Here is a 23,386-nt window from a genome sequence, read left to right as displayed (position 1 = left end):
CAATTGCTTGTAGTCCTTTTGTATTGTATTTTGAGTACCTTTACCCATATGTAACTTTTAATTTTACTTCGGACTGGAGTAAAAAATTGCTCTGCCCTTCTAGGGTCTTGTACCAAGGCTGACACGCCTGTAGACAAAGTCTTGTGTCAAGAGTAGAATATTTGTAGTCTGCAGTTGGGCTGTCGGCTCCGAGTAGGTGGAATGAGTTTCTGCTTGAGGCGAAAGCTCGAGTACGTTTGTCTACTACGGGTAGTAGCGACAGAGATGTTCTATATTCCAAGAGTTTAGTACTTGTTCACCTGAAAGTTCTTGTAGTTGGTAAGATCCGGGTCCTGTGACCTTGGATACGATGTAGGGACCTTCCCATGGTGAATTGAGTTTATGCAACCCTGATGTGTCTTGGATTCATTTGAGGACCATGTTGCCTAAGTTGAAAGGTTGTTCCTTAACATTGCGGTCGTGGTATCATCTTAACCCGTCGAGGTATCTGGTTGATTGAACTAATGCTGCGCATCTTGTTTCTTCTAGGTTGTCTAGATCTGTGCATCTTGTTTCTTCTGCCATTTCTTCATCGTATTGTTCGACTGAAGGGGATTGCCACATGACATCCGTGGGTAAGATAGCTTCTGAGCCATATACTAGGAAATAGGGGGAGAGCCCAGTAGTCTTGCATGGTTGGGTATGTAGTCCCCACAAAGCATTAGGCAGTTCCTTGAGCCATTTGCCTCCTTTTGTATTGCCAACGTCATGTAGTCTTTTCTTGAGAGCCTCGAGTATCATGCTGTTAGCACGCTCGACTTGACCATTAGCTCGTGGGTGAGCAACTGAGACGTAGCGGACATCAATTCCACTATTCTCGCAGTACTCCTAGAAGTCATGATTGTTGAAGTTTGATCCCAGGTCTGTGTTGATTCTGTTTGGAAAACCGTAACGGTGTACGATTTCATGCAGGAAATCGAGGACCCGGTCTACCTTGGGGCAAGTGACTAGTTTGACCTCGATCCATTTGGTGAATTTGTCGATGGCCACGAGTACTCGGTTGAATCCTCCTGGCACAGTTGGCAATGGTCCTATCATGTCTAGCCCCCAGCAAGCGAAAGGCCATATTGGAGGTATTGTGACTAGCTTGTAGGTAGGGACATGTTGCTGTTTAGTGAAGAATTGGCAGCCTTGGCATTTTCGAACTAACTGTTTTGCGTCTGCCAAAGCCATGGGCCAGTAGAAGCCTGCTCGGAAAGCCTTGCCTACTATCGTTCATGAGGATGCGTGGTTGCCATAGATTTCTTTGTGAATTTCTTCTAGGATTTCTTGGCCATCTTCTCGGGTGACACACTTCATGAGTACCCCTGATGATGCACTTTTCCTGTAGAGCTTGTCTCCAACTAGAACGTAGTTTTTTCCTTGTCGGGAAAGTTGCCTAGCTTGATTTTTGTCAGAAGGTAACTTATGGTCCTTAATGTAGTCAATGAAGGGTGCCCTCCAGTCGACTTCTATCATCATGATTTCTCGAGTAACTTCTGTAGTCTTGACTACCAGTGGTGCGACTTGTTCTGGTATGGATGGTTTGTGGAGTTCGTGAACAAAAATTCTAGCTGGAACTTCTGCACGAGTTGAGCCCATTTTTGATAGTACGCCGGCGGCTACGTTGTTGTCACGGATGATATGATGAAATTCCAAACCTGAGAACTTGTTTTCCAGTTTGCGGACTTCTTTGCAGTAAGCGTTCATGTTGTCCTTGTTTTGATCCCATTCGTCATCGACTTGGTTTATAATGACTAGTGAGTCACCGTATACCAGTAGTCTTTTGATTCTGAGGGAGATTGCAAGACGAAGGCCGTGTAGCAGTGCTTCGTATTCGGCTTCGTTGTTTGAGGCTTCCTAGAGGATTTGCAGTATGTACTTGAGTTGGTCTCCCTTTGGGGAGATGAGGAGTACGCCTGCACCGGCTCCTTCGAGTTTGAGGGAACCGTCGAAATACATCACCCAGTGTTCTGGCCTCTCGACTGGTGTTGGCACTTGGTTTTCAATCCATTCAGCCATGAAGTCGACCAAAGCCTGAGATTTGATAGTTCTCCTTGGTTTAAAGTCCAAGGTTAAAGCTCCGAGCTCTACTGCCCATTTGGAGATTCTACCCGTGGCGTCTCTGTTGTGGAGAATTTCGCCGAGCAGGAAGTTAGTGATGACTATGATGCTGTGTTCTTGAAAATAATGTCGCAGCTTTCGTGAAGTGAGCAGAATCGCATAAAGAAGTTTTTGTATCGGCGAGTACCGAGTTTTGGAGTCCGAGAGTACTTCACTGATGAAGTATATGGGTCTTTGGACTTTGTAAACATGTATAGGAGCAAGTCCTCGTTTGGAGATGGAGCAGTGACGATTGGAGGTTTTGACAAAAAGACTTTGAGTTGCGTTAATGCCTCATCTGCTTCTTCTGTCCATTTGAACTTGTCCTGTCGTTTGAGAAGTTTGAAGAAGGGTAGTCCTCGTTCTCCAAGTCTCGAGATAAATCGATTGAGGGCTACCATGCAGCCTGTGAGTTTCTGCACATCCTTGATGCTAGCTAGTGCGTGCATGTTTGTGATGTTAGATATTTTCTCCGAGTTGGCCTCAATGCCGCGATGGCTAATGATGAACCCGAGTAGTTCGCCAAAAGGTACTCCAAAAATGCATTTGGTAGGATTGAGTTTCCATCGGAAAGCTCATAGGCTTGAGAAGGTTTCCTCCAAATCGGCGATAAGGTTCTCCTAGTTTCTTGTTTTGACAACTACATCATCCACGTAAGCTTCAACATTACGATGTAATTCCTTTTTGAAGCACATCTGTATAGCTCGTTGGTAAGTTGCCCCTGCGTTTTTTAGTCCAAATGACATTGTTTGGTAGTAGAAAGCCCCAAACGGAGTGATGAAGGCTGTTTTAGCTTGATCTTCTTCTTTGAGGCTTATCTGATGATAGCCCGAGTAGCAGTTGAGAAAGCATAGGAAGTCGCACCCAGCAGTGGAGTCGACTACTTGGTCGATCCTGGGTAATCCAAAGGGGTCTTTTGGACAGTGTTTGTTGAGATCCGTGTAATCGACGCACATTCTCCATTCATTATTTTTCTTACGAACGAGTACGGGATTGGCTAGCCAGCCAGGGTGAAAGACTTCTTTGATGAACCCTGTTGCGAGTAGTTTGGCTAATTCTTTTTTTATTGCTTCTCGTCTGTCTTGGGCAAACCTACGGAGTTGTTGTCCTTTTGGAGTAGCTTTGGGATCAACATTTAGAGAATGCTCAATCAGTTCCTTGGGCACACCGGGCATGTCAGCTGGTTTTCAAGCAAAAATATCATGGTTAGCCCGAAGGAAACTGATGAGCGTGGTTTCCTATTTAGGGTCTAGCCCTATTCCAATCAGAGCTGTTTTAGAAGAGTCACCCGTCTGGAGATCGACTGGTTTGAAGTCTTTCTCGCTTGCTGGTTTCACTTTTGTGGACCCCAACTTGTTTTCTGGGATCCCGAGTTCAGTTGGGTGAAGTTTCTTTGAAGCTGTGAAAACTTGTTGCATAGGGCTGGGTGCTTGAGAGGTTGCGGCAATCTCCACGGCTTCGGTGTCGCACTCATAAGATCACCATAGATCTCCTCGTAGCGTTAGCTCTCCCTTGGGCCCTGGCATTTTGAGTACCAAGTAAACATAGTGTGGTATGGCCATGAACTTAGCTAATGCTGGCCTTCTGAGTATGGTGTGGTAAGATGTCTCGAAGTCGATGACTTCAAATCTGATGTACTCGGTTCGGTAGTGTTCCTTAGTTCCAAAAGTAACTGGTAGAATGACTTGTCCTAATGGTATGGCTGCGTTTCCTGGTACGATTCTGTAGAAGGGTGAATCTGTTGGAGTGAGCATTTTCATGATGTCAAAGCACATTTTCCTTAATGTTTTGGCAAAAATGACGTTGAGTCCACTTCCGCCATTAATGAGTACCTTTGTCAGTTTTGATCCTGCAACAATGGGATCGAGTACTAGAGGGAATCGGCCTGGCTCTAAGAATTTTGTCCACTGGACTTCTGCTGAAGGTTATGGGTACTTCTGACCATTTTAGCGATGTTGGATCTGTTGGTTCGATGGCCATGATTTCCCTAAGTACGAGTTTGCTGGCCCGCTTGGACGCGGTGCCTGGGATTCCGCCAAAAATGACGTTGACTATCTTGGAGGCGGTCTGGAAGTCGCCTTCTCCTTCTTCGTCGTTGTGAACTTTGTTCTTGCCTTTATCTTTTTTGTTGGTGTACTCTTCGGGAGGTGGTGGTGCAGGCAAGTCTTGCATTACTCGACGCATGGTGTAACAGTCAATTGCCGAGTGTTTGCTAGTCGGGTGCCATGAGCACTGTTTTTTGAGTAGTTCAGTGAAGGTTAGCCCTTCATCTTTTTTGCGGGATCCCTTTTTCCTGGTGTTAGTCATGGAAGCAATGGTGTTGTCAAGTTTCCATTTGCGATTTTGATTACTCGAGAAGTTGTTTCGAGTATCGCTGTGTCGGTTTCTATCCTGATCATTGTTGTTATTGTCGCATCCATGGTTATGATGAGAGCTGAACCATTCTCGCTCTTTGTCTTCATCATCTGTCCACTGTTGCACCATGACTTTGAGGTCTTTGACATGGGCTGGTCGTCGTCTACCAAAGTCTTGGTATGTTCGTTGATCGTATAGTCCATTCTGGAAGCACTCGATGACGTCTGTTTCTGAAATGTCAACTACAACGGCATTCTTTTCAAAGAATCATCGCAAGTAGTCGCGTAGTGTTTCGCCTTCTTTTTGTTTTACTTGACTCAGGTCGATCTTATTACCCGATCTAGTCATGAAGCTGGCATAGTTGTTGGTAAAAGCCTTTGTCAAGTTTGCCCAAGAGTCGATTGATCTAGGCTTGAGTGACTCAAGCCATGTCAAAGGTGCGGGTTCCATGCATATGGGAAAATGGATAACTTTGGTGTCGTTATTGCCCCCAGCTGCCTGGACTGCCACCGAGTAGCATCATAGCCATTGAATTGGGTCTTGCTTGCCGTCATACTTAGTGATTCCCGTTGGTTTGAACTTTTCGGGTAATCTTGTCCTCATTACCCAATTTGTGAAGGCAGGAAAGTGGTTGTAATTGTCAACTTCTCGCTCACGCCGACTGTTGATTATTTCTTGTATATCGCTGAAATTTGATACTTCATGATTTTTCCAGATATGGCGAGCACTTTTTGCGGAGTTGGTGCAGCTGACTTCTTTAACGTCTTTTTGTCGTACTGGAGCATTGTGTTTACTCGGACCTTGGCTATGTTGCCTTGGTTGGTTTACTACTTCGTTGTTCCTTTGTACTTCGTTGAAGTCGTTGTTAACTGCAGCACCTCTACTGCCCTCTTGATGAGCTGTAACCTGGGGAATAGACGGGATTGGTGATTCCTTATCGAGTAGCTTGTAAGCTCGTTCTGCGAGTTGTGCGATTAGTCCGTTGCCTCGCTGCGCGAGTTGGGCTGTGAGTTCGTTGTCTCTGTCTCAAGGTATGAGTGTTGATATAAGGTTGATCGAGGCAATTGTCGTGAGTGGAGTGTTGTATTCTTGAGCCTGTACTGCGTCAAATGCTCTTTCAAGGTTTGTGATGGGAATGTTTGTAGCCAGCATTTGTCGGCGTTCAGTCCGAGTAGCATTGCGCATCCTTCTTTGGTTTCTTTGTTTGGAAGTTTCATCTTGTGGGGCGTTAGCTGATGACTCTTCTTCTAAGACGTTGTCGAGTTGTGCTAGTCATCGGGGGGTTCTCTGTTGGCTAGTACCCGGGTTGTTATTTTGAGTAATAACAAACACTTCTCTGTTTGGGTAATAGCTTCCAAAGCTTGATGTTGCAATTTCTGTTGAGCTTTCCTCGCGGCTTGAAGTGAGTGGGATGCCTTCCTGGTACAGGAGGTTGTCTATGTGAGCGACGAGGCATGACTCGTAGTCGCGGGCGAGGAGGGATGGTCTCATTCTTGGCCAGTGAACGAATCTGCCTTGCGATGTTGAAGTTATTACCAGTCCATGGGCTGGTCCTCACAGCGCGATCTCTGGGAGATAGTTTGTGTCGGAGTCATCGGCTTTGTCTTTCCCATGTTCGATTTGAGTTTGAGTGAGAAGATCTTGGTAGACTTCGACTGCGTTGCGGAGTCCGTATGGGAACCATTTCTGAGTCAAAGTTGATTTGGGAAGTGACTGGTGCCGACTAGTTCGACTGGGGTCGAGTCCATAGCGTAGTCGAACTCGGGGTTGTTGATTTTGAAATTTTCTCTTTTCCTGGCCAAATCCTCTAATTTCTTCTCCCGAATGTTGATGATTTGGCGCTGAAACGATCCGACGCCGTCGGCGATGCAGAGCCAGGATCCAAAAACAAAGATTGCGCCTGCTTTAATGATGAAGACAGGCTTGAAAACGACACGTGCCATCGAGCTTACGCTGAGAAACTCGACGAGCTCCCTACCTGCGCCAGCTCTCGGTGTTTTAGACCGGCAACCTGCCTAGGGGGTACCCTAGGTGGTCTTTTATGCGGTAAGGGCCGTCAAGAATCAAGGAGTCGATGGTGACGCAAGGAACACGATTTAGACAGGTTCGGGCCGCTAGATCGCGTAATACCCTACGTCCTGTGAGTTGATTGTATTGAACTTAGATGAACTAGAGTTGTTGTCTTTGAGGGGGTTCTTGCCCGCCCTTATATACTCGGGAGGGTAGGGTTACAAGTCTGAATCTTAGTCGGGTACAAATACAGAGTTCTACTCGGTGTGGTCCGAGTAGTTTCCATATGCACACTTTAACTAGTCCGAGTGGGATACGCCTATTGCTGCGTAGCCCCCCTGTCTAGGTCGTGTCTGAGTACGTCCCTTAGTGGGCCGTTCAGAGTCTACTCGTGGGCCTGGGGTGCATGCCCGACAACGACCGTCTTCTATTAACCCAGCCTCAATGAAGTCACGTATCATCTTTGGAGTGACACGGCTTCGCCCAAAAAAAGTGGTTGGAGGAAATTTAAGAGTCTTCGGAGCTTTAGGGGGAGCCATCAGATCGAATATACTAGAAACAGTCACCAAACAGAATGTCTAAGAATAAACTCAAATAAAAACGAACAACGGCAGCAAAGTAAAATGAGAAGCGAGGAAAAATACCTGAAGAAGCAAAAGGCGTAAGGGCAGATCTCTATCGCATGAGGGCTCGAGATGTCTGACACCCCGAGATGGCTTGACCTTATATAAGCTACAAATGTATTTTTTAACAAATTTCAACTATAAAAGAGACTTTGGAGAAGGTGAACGATGAAATGTGTTGGCGAAAAAGACTCCGCGAAGTACCCCCGTTCCTTCAATTCGAGGTTTCGCAATTGGCTAACATAATAGATTCGTGGAGAAGTGTTGTGTTCCAATACTTGCAAGGGTGAAGAGCTGGAGCGAAGTAATGACCTTGCGGTCTCGATGGCCGGTCGAGGCGACGAGAGGACTTCAGGCTCAAGACGGGAGCGCGAGTCAAGGCAGAGCGATGGCAGCGAAGTCAATGGCCGGTGATGGGAACGTGGAGGAGACCTGTCGTTCCGGCAGTCAGCGAAGTGGTGATGATACCTTTGAGACGCTAGCCCACACAATCCTAGTTGTAAAGTGATGAGTTATAAAGATTGTGGTAAAAGTGGCATAATGTTATTGTAATACCCTCGAATATCCTTCGCATAAAGTGTTTAAGAAAGGTGAGGGGTTGTAAAGTGTAAAAATTATAGCCCTATATAAAGGGACTAAGAGGAATGCAAACGGATGAGTTCTGAACGGAGGGAGAGTTTTGTTAAGCTCTTCCGAAGTCATTTTTAGTATTTCACCCTTTTCGTTCTCTTCGTTTGCAAACTTGTTAGCAACACTTCAGGGACGGTTCTCTACCCAACAAAATGCTAGCTTGAGTCCCATGTGATAAAAGATCTGCGGTAATGCTTCTAAAATCCTAGGCCTGGTGCACCAGGAGTATGTACATAGTACAGCGCCGGTTGAGACCAGTATTTCACGGAGAGACGAGGTAGGAGTAGGATATCAAGGATGGTGTGACTAAAGCTCATTGAACGGGGTAAATTATTCTGCAGGGTAGTGGTTGGACGTTGAACCTAATGATCTAATGATGGCGCTATCATGAAAATGATTACTCCTTCTGATCCTTCCGATCCAAATTATAAGTGATTACAATTTTCTTTGGAGAGTCAAAGCATCTCAAATTTAATGAAATTGATACAATAAAATACTAATATTCATCAAGTAAGTACTATTAAGTTTTTTCGTTAAATATATTTTTATAGTATATTTATTCAGTACCATAAATCTTTATGATCCTCTTTATAATTTTGATCAAATATAAAAATGGTTTGACCTGCAGGAGAGTTGGAACGACCTATAATTTGAAACTGAGGGAGTAGTATTTTAAAGGTGCTTCGTCTGATGACTTTTTGAGAGCATACGTCCTGAGCTGTATAGTGTACGCTGGACACGGCTGGAGTAAGACTAGTGGCAGGGAGTTGTTCAGGTTCAAGAGGACTCGGCCAGAGATTTGTTAGGTGGCAATCCATCCAAATCCACCCTGCAGCGTCACGTGACAGCTCCTTACCATCTAACTCTGCATTATCTTTTCCTACTAGCTAGTTTTCCGTGTGTCTACGTTGTATCGCTATGTGTCTTCAAGGAGAAGAGATTTGGTTGGTGGAGTACAAATCACTGCATCTTTACTTTATACGACAACATATTAATATTTTTAGAAAACGGAAAACGTCAATGACACGGAACTGTTTCTTAATGTAGAATTGTAAGTAGATGATAGCATATCGATTTTTCTTTCTTGTTAGGCCCGTTTGATCCGAATTCTATTCTAATAATCATAATTTAGACACAAATTAATTAAGCTGGTTGTACGTGGAATATATTTGTATATTATTATTGGCCATATGAGAGATACTTATGTACTGCAATTTTGCTGCAGGGAAGCGAGTCGAAGAACGTGCTATAAGTTGCACATTAAAAACATAGCATGAGGATTTATAGAATTAATTTCCATCTCTCACCTCATAAATTTAAGATAGACTTATACTAAACTTTAGAAAGTTATGGAATGCCACGTTCCAAAACAAATAGCCTTCATCATTAGGTAGATTCTAATTCCTTCAAAATGAAGGAATCCAAATGGGACCTTATAGTTGTTGTATTGTACGGCTCGGTTGCATATTCCGTATATTCAGCACTTGCACCGATGCACGCCGCGTGCTTTGCATCGATGGAAGCTCGTCGAATTTCCTAGGAACCAAATTGTTAGAATTTCGATTATAACCTAACTCTACCACTTCGAATGTAAGAATGAGCTCACCATAATTTGGTAGAATTACTGTAACTCTACTACACTTCTGCATTTAGCAGGAAGCAGTAAAAAGAGAGCTTCCACTAAAAAAGTTTTTAGTGTACATATAGGAAGAAGATTTCTTGTGTCAAATGGTCACTGTTAAAGAGTGTTTTTTCTGTATATTCTTTTCTCATGCTCTGACTGTAATTTCTTTTCATTAGCATTCTAAAGGGGGACGTAATATTGTTTTGCATTTGTACTTGAGCTAAAGAACAGGATGCACAAATAAGAATCGGAGTATTACCATCCCAACACATGGATGGAAACAGAATTAGAGAGTTAACAGATAGAAGAATTGAGATGGATTGGACGAGGAAAAAAAAGAAGAGTGGAGGCAGAGGAGCGACGACGTTTTGTGCTGGCTACTTGGGCCATCGCACAGCCCAATCATTTGTAGAGTTCGGTTTCCCGGGGCCGATTTAATATGTTACTAGAGTCTGAGGCGCAGCTGGCGCGCCATTTCACTACTAGAGAACTGAGTATTAGTCCCGGTTGGTAGAGAGCAAATCTCCTAAAAATCCATCCGGGATAAACCAACCGGGAGTAAAGGGTGTCCCTTTAGTCCCGCTTGGGTTTTTCAACCGGGACTAAAGTCCTGCATGAATTCAGGCGTGCGCCATGCAGGCGCATCACGTACATACCCCAGTCCTTTTATTAAGTAGTTGAGATTTTTTTAATAATGAAATCAAACTAGTATTTAAACAAATAAATCTAGTAATTATACAATTACTATATATACAATTCTTAGTATATATATACAATTCTTGGCATACTATACAAATCTTAACGTATTATATATACAAATCAAACTATATATCTACAATCTTCCTATCGAGGTGTTGCTCGGAGCGTCTAAATTTCGTCCATGGTAAGAAAATGCTCCTTGTGGATTTACCACCTCGTCCATCAGGAATCCAATGAGACTTTCACATATTGCTGCTACTCTTTCCTTCTTCAAGTGTCCATGTTGAATATTGAACATCTATAATTTGGAAATATGTGAATGTTACACGAACAATTAAATATAAGGAGCTAGAAAATAATTAACTATTAATAGTTTTATTTTATGTACTTTAAAGTTGTGCGGCGTCATCTTTAGTCTCTTGGGTCCCACAAAACTGTGCATGTGCTCATAGATGTAGTAGCCACATAGATTATTCCCGGGTTCCTATCTTAAGCACTTCAGTGGGGAAAAAAATAAGTTATGAAATATTCGTGCTATTGAATGTACAAATTGTGCAAACTTCATACGTACCGGGAAGTTTATGTTCCATGTAAGTTTTTCTTTGAATGGACCTTTGTGTTTCCTGATGAATTGTCTCCATGCGCTGCGGATTAAAATAATAAACGATACAGTGTTAGGTGAAAATTTAGGAAACAAACTTTTGCATAGAGATAAAGGTCCAGAATTATTACGAGCCTAGCATGTCTTGCATGTCTTGGTACTCCACTGGATCTTTCCTCAACGAATCGAAGACAGTGATGTGGCTTCTATCAGGCTCAATTATAATGAGGATTCAGTGGAAGCTGCGTACGTAAATGTTCATATATATTAGAGCTAACTAACATTAATCAGGCAAGGAAAAACAAAACGAAAGTAGACGGTATACACACACTTACTTGAAGTTGTATGGAAGTAGTATGAAATCCTTGAATTTTTGTTTGTCTAGGAAATTGTATGCTTCCACCAAGGTTTTATCCGGCACGAGCTGTATCTATTTTTGGTTAACTACGGATGGATCCATGAAGCCAATATGGAGGTACACTTCTCATCGACATGTCTGAATTAGCATCCTACATAAAATGGAAGACGAAGTTAGTATGGTGATGCACGCAAAAAAAATAATAATATGTGCCAAAATTTACATGTAGATAGACGGATACATACAGAACCCAGCAGCTGATCAGAGAGACGTCTAGGGCATCATGATGGTACACTTCATATATATCCTTGAATTCTAGCCACAAGACTTTCTCACCTTCGCCGTAAAAATCTATCAGTTTTACCTTAAGGCCGAACATCTCCCTCGAGTCGGCAGACACCTTCATGTACCATTGATGGAATTCGTACATCTTTGTTGATAGCTTCCGTACCAACTCAGGCCTTACCACAGGCTTGTCTAGCTCAAAGGTCCATCTCGGTTCAATTGACGGTGCAGCTGGCAGCTCAACTTGCCCTAGACATTCATCAACTCCCATACCTGTTTCTTTCATGAATTGCAATACTTGTGCTTGTTGATCCAAGGGCATTGCTGCTATCTTTTTAGCATTGTTTTTTGGTAGATGCCCGAGGTCGGGGACAACACCACTAGAAGATGACTTTCCTTTCCTTTTTTCCCTCTCATCAGCCTTCACTAACGCCGGTCGTAGTTCGATAGTAGTGGTATCCTTTTCTTAGCTCCTTCTTCCATCCTGATAAAAAAATTTAATTCTCTACCATTTACTAGCAGTGGCTCCATCTCCCTTGCTTTTTTTTCTTTGGCCTTTTTCTTGAACCACTTCGTGGCCTTTGCTTGGATTTCGGCCCATTCTTCCACATGAGTCATTGCCTCCCAGCATTCCTCACGAGTCACTCCAGGCTCCTTTCTTTCCTTCTTTCTCTATCTTGGCTTGGGAGGCGGTGGTCGCGACTTCTTAAGTGGTGCTGTAGGTTTATTCCTCGGGGCTGCTCTTAGTCCCCGCGACGATGATCGGGGAGGAGTGTTGTTATTGTCTTCGTCGCTCCCACCACCAGGATGTGGTGGAGATGGAGACCTTGGTCGAGCAGGAAGCGACAGTCCTGGAACAGGTTGTGCTGGAGATGATGGTCTTGAGCTTTGAGGAGATGGTCGCTGCTGGGGATCTGCGGGGAGCAGTCTTGAGCTCTGAGGAGGTGCTTCCGTGCCGGGGATGATGATGTAGCGTTTGCGCCATAGAATGATCCTGTGAAGCGCATCTCCTAGTGTCCTTTCCCGACGCCTCCTGTGAGGTCGAGCTCTAGGTCTTCATATTGGCTATCAGCGATCTGCTCTAGGCTGACGCTGGCGTAGCCAGGTGGAATCTCCATGTCATGGCTTGTCTTCCCTGTCAGGATTGGTAAGGCACTCATGTACGTCACCTGTACATAGAGCAGAAGTAAACAAGTTATTAAACTGTGATCCCGAGGCGTGGATCAATTGAGAAGATTGCATAAATATTATGTATAAGTATACCTTAATAGTGAGGTTGCTAACCGGTATATGCAGCTCACATAAGGTGCGTTGCGTGATGGCATCCACAACGAACCATTGCTCATCCATGGATAATCTTGGCGTCTGCGCATTGGGGAGCCCTGTAAAAGCACAACTGCTCATGAGGCGTTGAGAAGGGCTGGCGAAGTTTGGATCCGGCAATGCTCCAGATTGGGAAAACTCCGCAACTGCGTGGGCCACTCGACAATTGATTTCCTCCAACATTCTTACTTCTTGTGAATGCACTTTGGATTCTAGCATGTGCCGTCATCTCTCCTTGATCTGTTCCTTCCTTTGCTTGCGGCTTCTGTATGATGCGCTCTCGCCTTAGAAAGCAAACTTCCACGGAATGACCTCGAACCCTCGACAACATCCTGGGTGCTCGGGATTCCCAAGGGCCAATGTGAGCTCATCATTCTCTTGGTCCACCTTCAACCTCCCAGCCTTAGCATCTTCAATGTTCTTGATAAGCCTTTCAGCCTGCTGAAGTATTGTCTCATTGAATATCAACGTCCCATCCTCTTGGCTCAGGAAGCCTCCAAGAGCGTAATACCAATTTTTTGATCGTTGGGGCCATTCAATAGTTGCTGGTACGATACCCCGATCGATCAGGTCTTGTGCCATCTTCTTCCATCTGGGAATTGCTGTGCCATAACCACCTCACCCTAAACGATGATGGTACTCCTTCTGACTAGCATTTGTAGTGTTGGTCTGGATCTTTTTCACACCGTCTTCGCTCCTCTTGTATTCGACAAATGTCTCCCAGTGGCCCCTCAACTTTGGCCACAAATTGAAATCTAGAGTTCAGCCCTTCTTAAGGTAGTTGGCATCCAGCGTCTTCTTGAATGTTTGGAATTGTGTGGCCATCTTCTTCAGCGTCCACGCCTTCATATCCTTTTCAATATATCCTTCGTGAAATGTGAAATGTCTCTTGACATCTTCCCACAGCATATTCTTTTGTGTATCCGGGAGCGCGTATGGATTAGTTGTTTTGCCCTTTCATTCCCTAATGCTGATGGGCACGTTGTCCCTTACGATTACCCTGATCTGACTCACATACTTCTTTGCTACTTTTTTGGGAGCAACCGGCTTACCCTCTTCCATGACTTCCGTGATGACAAGCCTCCCATCCATCACCCTTGTACGACCTCAGGGTTTCTTACGTTTCATCGATCCAAAGGGCTAACAGTTCAAGATTCGTTAATTAGTACATAGTAATAATGAATAAGACATTATAGTTGGGTAAAACAATGGAAATTATATATACCTCGCCAGAACCTTCCGCTAGGGTAAGGTTTTGCTTGGGCTCGAGCTCTTCATTGCCATCGCTAGAACCTTCCACCACAGCAAGGTTTTGCTGGGGCTTGGGCTCTTCATTGTCATAGCCGGACATGTTGAGGAACATGTTCGCCTGGGTACCCTCTTCATTGGTGTACGTTATGGGAAGGTTGGAGCCACTAGGATCACCAGCAATAATCCGCTCCATTAGATACCTTGCGGTCTCGTCGTCTGCCATCTCAACTACTTTAAACACACATGAAATCCTAGATACAAGTACGTTAAGGTATATATATGAAATCATAGAACAACCATGGAAAAAAAACAAACTGATTGAAACGTACACATGAAACCATACACCAAATGAAACTTACATGAAATCGCGGTTACATGTATACATGAAATCATAGAACAACCTTGGAAAAAAACAAATTGATTGAAACGTACACATGAAACCATACACGAAATGAAACTTACATGAAATCATAGTTACATGTACGTTAAGGTATATACATGAAATCATAGAATAACATGAAACCATACATGAGAGTCTTGAATGAATCCCACCAAATTTGAAGTGTTTATACAAATTTCTACTAATTTCTACAAAATTTGAAGTGTATATACAAATTTCTACTAATTTATTGGAATTTCTAGAAAATTTCTACTAATTCCTACTAATTTTAAGAATTTCTACCAAATTTCTTGTAATTTCTAAGTGTTTCTACTAAATTATACTAAAAATTTGTAAGAATTTCTACCAATTACACTAAATGTATACAAAATTAGACTAAGCATTTATACTAAATAAGTGTTTAGCATTTCTACTAATTTCTACTAATTTTCAAATCATTTATAATAAAATATAGTAATTTCTAAAAGTTATACAAAATGTACATACAAAATTATACTAAGCATCTGAACTAAATTATAGTAATTTCCTACTAATCATAGTAATTTCCTACTAAGTTTCATCTAATAATAGTAATTTCCTATTGATATTTTACTAATCTACTAATTTTCTACAAATTTCTATTGATTTTCTAACTAAAAATAAAAAAGGCCCTTGCGTCAGCAAGCTAGTGGCTTGCGTCAGCAAGGGCCCCGCTGTAGGTGCGGGAGCTAGGGCCGGCAGGGGCAGGACGCCATCCGGCGGCTAGGGCGGCGGGACGGCGACGGCCGGGGCGATGGAGTGGCAATGCGCAGGACGAGGAGGCTGGGGCGGTGGGCGCCGGTGGAGGCGGTGACGACGAGCTTGAGGCGGCGCGACAGAGGAAGCGGTGGGCTGGGGCGACGGAGGAGGCGGTGGGCTGGGGCGACGAAGGAGGCGGCGGGGATGGAGTGAGGTGGCGGTGACAAGGGCAGAGGCCGGCAGTGATGACAGGGATGGAGGCGGCGACGAGGGTGGAGGCTGTCGGCGACAACGGGGACGGAGGCGGCGATGAGGGCGGAGGCCGGTGGCGATGACGGGGACGGAGGCGATGACGAGGCGGCACGACAGAGGCGGTGGCGACGAGGTTGATGGGGCGCGACGGAGGAGGCGGCAGGACGGGGCAATGGAGGAGGTGGTGGTCTAGGCACGAGCGAGGCGCCCGGGGCGGTGGAACGACGGTAGCCGGGGCGACGAGAAGAACGGCGGCCGGTGAGGGAGGCGGACAGGCGGCAACAAAGCAGGCGGACAGGCGCGGATCTTAGCGGCGGTGAAAAATTTGCCCAAGTGTTGAAGAGTGGGGTGGGGTAGAAGACTACAGTTACTTTTATCCCCCGTACCTTTTATCTCAGCTCGTAATTGAACCCGGGACTAAAGGGACCTTTTGTCCCAAGTGCCAACAACAACCAGGACAAAAGGGAGCCCTTTTATCCCAGTTCCAGTTTGCAATTGGGATAAAAGGGTACGTTCCTGGCGGGAATTAAAAAAATATCCTTTTATCCCAGTTAGAGTTTGCAACCGGGATAAAAGGGGCAGCCTTTTGTCCCGGTTGCGGTTGGCACCCGAGACAAAAGGAATTTTTCCCATTTTTCAACTTACCAAATGGATTGAACCCATTAGTACTCAAACCAAACCTTATGTTCCTTGCATCACTTTCAAAGTTTGGGAATGCTCTATCAATTGATCTCCACTGGATCCTATCTGCGGGGTGTCTCAGCATCTCATCTTCCTTACATTATTCTTTGTGCCATCGCATCAACTTAGCATTCACCTTTTTCTTGAACAAGCACTTCAAGCATGGTATTATAGGGAAATACCACATCACCTTCGCGGGAACTCTCTTCTTGGGAGGCTACCCCTTGACATCACCAGGATCATCTCGCCTGATCTTATACCGCAGTGCTTCGCACATGGGACAAGCATCCATTTTCTCGTATTCAGCACCACGATAGAGGATACAATCATTAGGGCATGCGTGTATCTTCTGAACCTCCAATCCTAGAGGGCGAATAATCTGTTTAGCTTCATATATTGTGGATGACAATTCATTATTCTCAGGAAGAATCGTCTTGACAATTTTCAACATCCCCTGAAATGCCTTATCGGACACATCATTTTTGGCCTTCCATTGCACAAATTCTAGTGTGGTACCCAGTTTTTTATGGTCCTGCTGGCAATCTGGGTACAACAATTTTTGGTGATCATCTATCATGCGCTGCAACTTTGGTGCTTCCTTCTCAGTTTCGCAATCTCTGTGTGCATCCCGTAGCACCTGACCAAGGTCATCGGTAGGGCCATGTTCTGCAAACTCATCTTCATCAGCCTCGCCCATTGTAGTATTTTCAAAAGCTTGGCCTGCAGCCCAGTTCGGAATGTTGTCATCATCCTCCTCCTCTTCACCATCTTCCATTACAACCCTTCTTTCGCTGTGCTTGGTCCAAACCAAATAGTTAGGCATGAAATTGTATCTAAACAAGTGGCTATGAATAGTCCCCTAGGAATCCTTTGAATAGTCCATCTTGTTACTGCATTAGAAACATGGACAACATACGAACCCATTCTCTTGCTTGTTCGCTTTGGCCACTTAGAGAAAATAATGCAAGACATCAATAACCACTTTGCTCCATCTATCTGCATTATACATCCATTGCCGGTCCATCTGTATCGTATTACGCATGAAAATGGATTACACTTGAAAATGGATTACGCATGAAAATGGATTACAAATTTTTTTTCCTTTTTTTATACGCTTTACAACTTATCTACATGCTATTCACGATTGAAAGCATGTCAAACTTTGTAGTGCAAATAATGCTAAAAGTTTAGATATAGATAGAAATACACATATTTAAATTTCAAATCCAAACAACATGATACACTACGACAAGCCATCCACCAAGTATTATCTAGGAGGACTTTAAGCATCCTTGGACGCCGAAGACGAAGGTTCCGCTGACCCAGCCTCATCCTGTGGTTTATTTGTGCCTCCTGCAATGGTGGAGCACAACGAGCACCAAAAGGACGTGAAACACCTAAGACTGACGGTGGAGCATAACGACCACAAAAAGGAGGTTCCTGACCCGTGACAACAGCATTTTCATGATGTCTTTGCAAAAAATGAAGCATTGTTTTCTCCCATGTGCTCATTTTCTTCGGCTTATCATAAGGGCCAACTATGGTTTTCCCCTTGCCGCGAGAGGAATGACGATTGCCCCACCATCGCCACTAGCTCCAGCAACAGAAGCCATCTCTATGTATAAAAATTCATAACTTAGCACTGCAGAACTTGTTAAACTTGAAGACCATGATCATCTTGGCGAGCATTTCTCCACCGGGCGGCACCGTACTTCGTAATGGAAGAGCTCCGATTCTACAAGAAAGGGGACACGGTCTTCCATGATGTCCGTTGCCGCTCATCCTCGTAGAATCGGAGCTCCTCCTTAACGTCCGTTGCTGCTCGGCGGAGAATATGCTTACCGAGATGAACATGGTATGCAAGTTCAACGAGTACGGATTTGAAAAACCATATTGAATCTGACAAGATAAACCGTCTAGACAAGGGTAGCATCATTCTTAAACCGCTGCAAGGATACATACTATATATGACATACTAATTTTATCTTCATAATTAATATTGAAATCCTCTCAATTCTACCTCACATTTACACTCCAATCTCCCTCACATTCTAGCTCAAAATCCTCTCCATTTTCTACTTCACATTCTAGCAAATAAACTATCCATCTCAATTCTACACATCAAGTTGTTTTAAATAATATGAATCGTATATAACAAGCAAACTATCCATCACATTCTAGCTCAAAAACATGTATAAATACAAATCCTCTTCACTCTCCCTCTTTCTAACAAACAACCTCATTTTTCTCCCTCTCTAAAGCATAAATCAAAACATAACAAGAGGATGAAGTAGCTAACCTTCACAACACTTTGGATGAGTGAAATTCCCACAAAAATGACGGAAAAAAAATTCGGGCAGCACCTCCCCTAGGCTTGCTTCGGCGCCATCGGCGAGTAGGTGAAGCTCTCTATCTTGGTGGAGTGGATTGGCTTAGGCTAGAGGAGGAATTACCAACCGGGAGTAAATTTCAACCAGGACAAAAGAGGTTCCTTTTTGTCCCAGTTGGAGGTTTTAACCGAGATAAAAACTCATCCCCCATTATATCCCAAGATAGGTTGGAATTACCAACTGGGACTAAACTTTTTGTCCCGGTTGGTGTTACCAACCGGGACAAATGGGTGGCCCTTTTGTCCTAGTTTGAGGCTCCAACCGGGATGAACCAGGCATACCACCGATGCCTGGAATCTGTCCATTACAATCGGGACTAAAGGGTGGCCTTTTGTCCTGGTTGCAAATACCAACCGGGAGTAAAGCTCTGCTCCATTCCAGCCTACCGTGGCGCGCCCCCTTTTGTCCCGGGCCAACATTAAACTGGGACAAAAGGGGGCGCATGGAAGGTCAATTCTCTACTAGTGTTTTTTCGTGTTACACTTTCGTGAGCGTGCACACAACGCTCTTAGGGCGAGATTGGAAACTCGAATCCCGCCTGGGATCCCGTCATTTTCCAGGGGTTGGAGGCCCACGTGGGCAACTCACCACGGGCTGAATCACCTCATCATTTGGGAGCCCATGAGATGGGGACGCCTGACCGCATCCACGAGTTTTCCCTGGGGTGAGCCCTCCTCCCCTTGAGGGTCCTGGCGGCGGTGCCGCCACTGAAGACACGCGAGGAAGCTAGCACCAACTCACCAAGCCCCCGTCACTCCGTCCAAGCACCGTCGTCCGTCGGCCTTCCCGTCCAGCGCCGCTGCCCCTACGCATTCCTGTTCGGCACCACCGCTCTGCCTCCCCGTCAATGACAACGCTGCCACTCACTCGCCGTCTCCGGTGCTCTCCGCGATGAATTTCTCGATCTACACCGACACCACCTCGACCAGCGACCAAGCGCTACCGCCACTCCGCGTCCTTGTCCAGGCGCTGCCGCCCCCCTCTGCATCCCTGTCCCTACACAGGAACTACTCTACCATCTCGATCTGTTTTGACAAGACCCTCTTCCTCCTCGGCTAGCATATTTGAGTTTTCCCCCTCACCCTCTCTTCCCCTTTTCCTGATTCCATGTAGATCTTGGTGTATTAGCTCCAAGATCCACTCCTTGCCTATCAACAGCCTCTGCATCAAGATGTGCAAACCTGCTGAACGAAATTGTGATGGTATATGGCTATTCAGAGTAGCATTTTCTTGTAGTGTGTATTTAGTCACTGAAATTGTGATGCTGAATGAAATTGTGATGCTATGCTTAAGCTGTATCCATCCTTTGGTTCAGTGATTACTGAAAAACAACTTTGTAAATAGTAATAAGGTTTTTGTTTTGTCAAACACAATCAAGGTTTGTGAGCTTGCTTGCTGCTGCTTAGATCAATATTGGCTTCTCACATCAACTATGCTAATGTTGAGGTGATAATCAGTCCTTCACTAGCATCAGGATGTGCAGACTAATTTTTGTCTCTCGTGATTCCTAGTAAGCATCAAGATATTGTACATCTCGTAATTAATGTGGCTTTTTTTTTCTTAAACAGCATCTTCCTAAATAATGTGACCAAATAAAAAAAATTAAGAATGATGCCTACTACTAGTCCTGATGTTTGTTTTATGTTGGTGGAAAGACCGCTATGTAGTAATTCAGCCATAGATTGCTATGCTGGCTATGTTTTCATCTGTAATCTGAAGCTCTTCTTGTCCTAGTTTTCATCTGCAGTATGTCTTTTTCATAACCTGTGAGCTTTGTCTTTTTTTTCTAGACCATATGCATTTGAATAAACAGTTTACTTGCCTTACCATATACATACATAAAGATAATGGAATCTTAGGAGGATGAAATTAGGAGATTCATGCTAGAGGAGGAAGAAGAGGATGATGAGCTATTCCTAGTTATGGTGCCCGCTCTTTAGCAGTGTTTATATGAGGAGAAAAGGTCGGAGCACACCTCAACTCCGCCTGGTGCTGAAAAGGTCATACAAATCTTGGAAGACCATGAGAATTGTGCAAAGTGGAGTTCAGGATGGAGCCTGAGATATTTAGAGTTATAACAAATTATCTTAGAGTGCCCGTGGTGTTAGAGTTGAGGAGCAGCTGGGAATGTTTATGTTCATGCTCTTCATAATGCAAGCACCGATAGGCTAAAAAAGGAATTCCAACATAGTGGTGAGACAATTCATAGGAAAATAATAGATTTCATCAATATAATTCCAGCATTGACTCATAGACTCTTAAAGCTCCCAAATGCAAACCATACACATGTGAAGATTGCATCAGACCCTCACTTTATGCCTTTCTTCCAGAACCGCATTGGGGCCATTGATGGCACTCATGTTCCTATCACCATTGCACAAGAAAGAGCTGCTCCCTACAGAAATAGGAAGGGAACCTTGTCACAAAACGTCATGTGTTTATGTGACTTTGATTTAAATTTCACTTTCATCTCATGTGGTTGGGAAGGATCGGCATCCCCGATGCAGGGGTCCTACGGTCTGCATGTGCAAAGGGTTTTCATGTGCCTGTGGGGAAGTTCTACCTTATAGATGGTGGATATGCAAATACTTCCTCATTCATTGGTCCATACCGAGGAGTTAGGTATCACCTTAGTGAGTTTAGAAGACATGAAAATCAGTATGCAAATTACAAAGAATTCTTCAACCATCGGCATGCGCAGCTACGCAATCATATTGAAAGGGCCTTTGGCGTGCTAAAAAAGCAGTTTCCAATCCTGAAAGTTAGGACATTTCATCCAATAGAGAATCAAGTTAAAATTCTAGCGGTAGCTACAGTATTTCATAATCTCATTAGAGGGCTAAATGGGGATGAATGGTAGCTGGATCACCAACCAAATAATATCAACCCATCTAATTATGTTGAGTTGCCAGAGGGGGATAACAACTACCCAAATGAACTGCAATCAAATGAAGGAAGCACCCTACAAGGCCAAATTGCTCTTTAGATGTGGGCTGCCCATAATAATTAGGTAAAGCATAAATGTTTTCATGACAGCTTGTATTGTTTATTTCTAATCTTATTTATCTAATCTTGTTTATTTCTTGCAGCCATGTCAATGGAAAGGGATATGTGGAGCTACATGTATGAGAAGGGACTTGTGGATATTCTAAAAGAGCTTGCCAACATCCGAATGTTTAAGGGACAAAATGGGTGGATTGCTGAAGGTTGGAGGAATATCACAAACAAGTTCAATGATATGTTTCCAACAACACATTTCATGAAGCAACAAGTGCAAGAAAAGGAGAAAGAGCTAAAAGGAAACTATAAGATAATAAAAGAAGCGAGGAAAAGTGGTGTTGGCTGGAACGACACTTTGGGTGTGATCATTGTAGAACCAAAAGGTTGGGAAAAGTTCATTAAGGTTAGGTCTCTTAAATGGAGAATCCACTTTATATAACAGCCCTTTATATAACAGCTAACCTTTATACAAACTATCTAATCATATGTTTTTGTTGTACTTCAATAGGATAACCACAAAGTTGCCAAGTTCCACAAGAAGCCATTTCCTTTATATAACCGCTTGGAATTATTGCATGAAGGTAATGCTTTCATCTTACTGTTCATTGCCTCTATTCTTGTTTTAGTGTTGTGCTGTGGATGGTTCTTTAGAGAGTCACTTCATTGTAGATCATGTTCTTAGTTTGAACTCTCGCTATTGTAGATGCTAAGATGCTGATATTATTACCTTGATTTTTTGTTTAATAGGAAGTGTGGCCACAGGGGATTTAAATTTTACATCAATTCAGCCATCACCACAAAGAATCAAGTTGCGACCTGAACCCGTTCCCCAAAGTAGTGAGCTGCCAGCTGAACCCAATCCCCAAACAAGTATCTCGGAGCAAAGCAATCATAGCATGGCTTCTATTGATAGAAATCCACTCAGTTTTAGTCTTGGTGGTGTAGAAAGCATAGAAGTTCAATCTACTCCAACTAGTCGTAATTCGGAGGACCAAGATATTTTAGGTGGAAAGAAACGCTAACAAAGTCAGATGGCTGCAAAACTTGGGGATTACATTGACTTTAGAAAGGATCAGATTGAAAAACTCTAGAAAAGTTAGAAGAGAAGAAAAGATGTGAAGAAGACTACTCAATCGAGAAATGTATTGACATTGTGGATGCCATGGAAGGGCTATCGGATGAACAAAATGCTGATGCAAATGAAGTTTTTCAAAGTGAAACAAACAGAAAAATATTGGTGGGCACAAAAAACCTAAGTGCTTGGGTATGTTCAAATCAACTAATAGCTTGAGCATTAAATTTTTACTTGCCTTACACATAACTGGTCAACTATATATTCATGTCAGATTAGCATAGTTAGCTACCTATGTCTCTTTGTTGCTTGATCTTTCGCTTCCACTGTTCATGAGACAAAATGTTTACAATCTGATGTTCCAACTGATATTGCAAACAGGTGGCATTATGAGGCAGCATATTGCATATGACTTGGTGGAAGCAACACATGATCAGAGAAAAGTGAAGTGGCCTTCATCATTAGCATTTGAGAAACATTCAAGATCATAGCTAGATTTTGCTCCTCCTGTCTGTCAATTTTTATATACATGTACCTACTATTTGTCCATTTTTTATGTTACTAGCGTCTATGTAATATATTAGTGTCTGAGCTAGAGGACTATAATTTAAATATTGGTGCAGATTTTAGCTTTCAGATTATATTGCTGAGGCAGATCACTTGTTTTAGCTTTCAGTTTATATTTCAGAGTATGATGTCAATTTGAGTGTTTATTTGGAGTTTCTGAATATTGAGCATGTGCAATTTACAGCTTACAACGAGCAAGCTCATAATCAATATGTCATGATATGCAAGTTTGTACATACATCCTGGGTATCGTACCAACGAGCAAGCTCGTAATCAATATAGTCATGATATGCGTGGGCAATCTGAGTGATTCCAAGGGACATCGGTTCCCAGGGATTGCAAAGGCTTCTTCCAAATAGCAACAGGTTAGGGGATAGGGAAGGGAGAACGGCTCCCGGGGATATGACTGGCCAATTAAATCCCCATC

The 23,386-nt window shown here is 43.6% G+C and overlaps 1 pseudogene; it reads left to right on the top strand.

Annotated features, from left to right (window-relative positions):
- Window positions 1-15,328: 15,328 nt before the first annotated feature.
- On the top strand, window positions 15,329-21,306 carry LOC140221162 (uncharacterized; annotated as a pseudogene).
- The last annotated feature ends 2,080 nt before the right edge of the window (window positions 21,307-23,386 follow it).

Source organism: Setaria viridis, chromosome 9 (genome assembly GCF_005286985.2).
Source record: "Setaria viridis chromosome 9, Setaria_viridis_v4.0, whole genome shotgun sequence".
In the NCBI taxonomy this organism is placed as follows: Eukaryota; Viridiplantae; Streptophyta; class Magnoliopsida; order Poales; family Poaceae; genus Setaria; species Setaria viridis.
The sequence above is the reverse complement of the archived record's forward strand: the minus strand, read 5'-3'. Positions and strand labels throughout refer to the sequence as shown.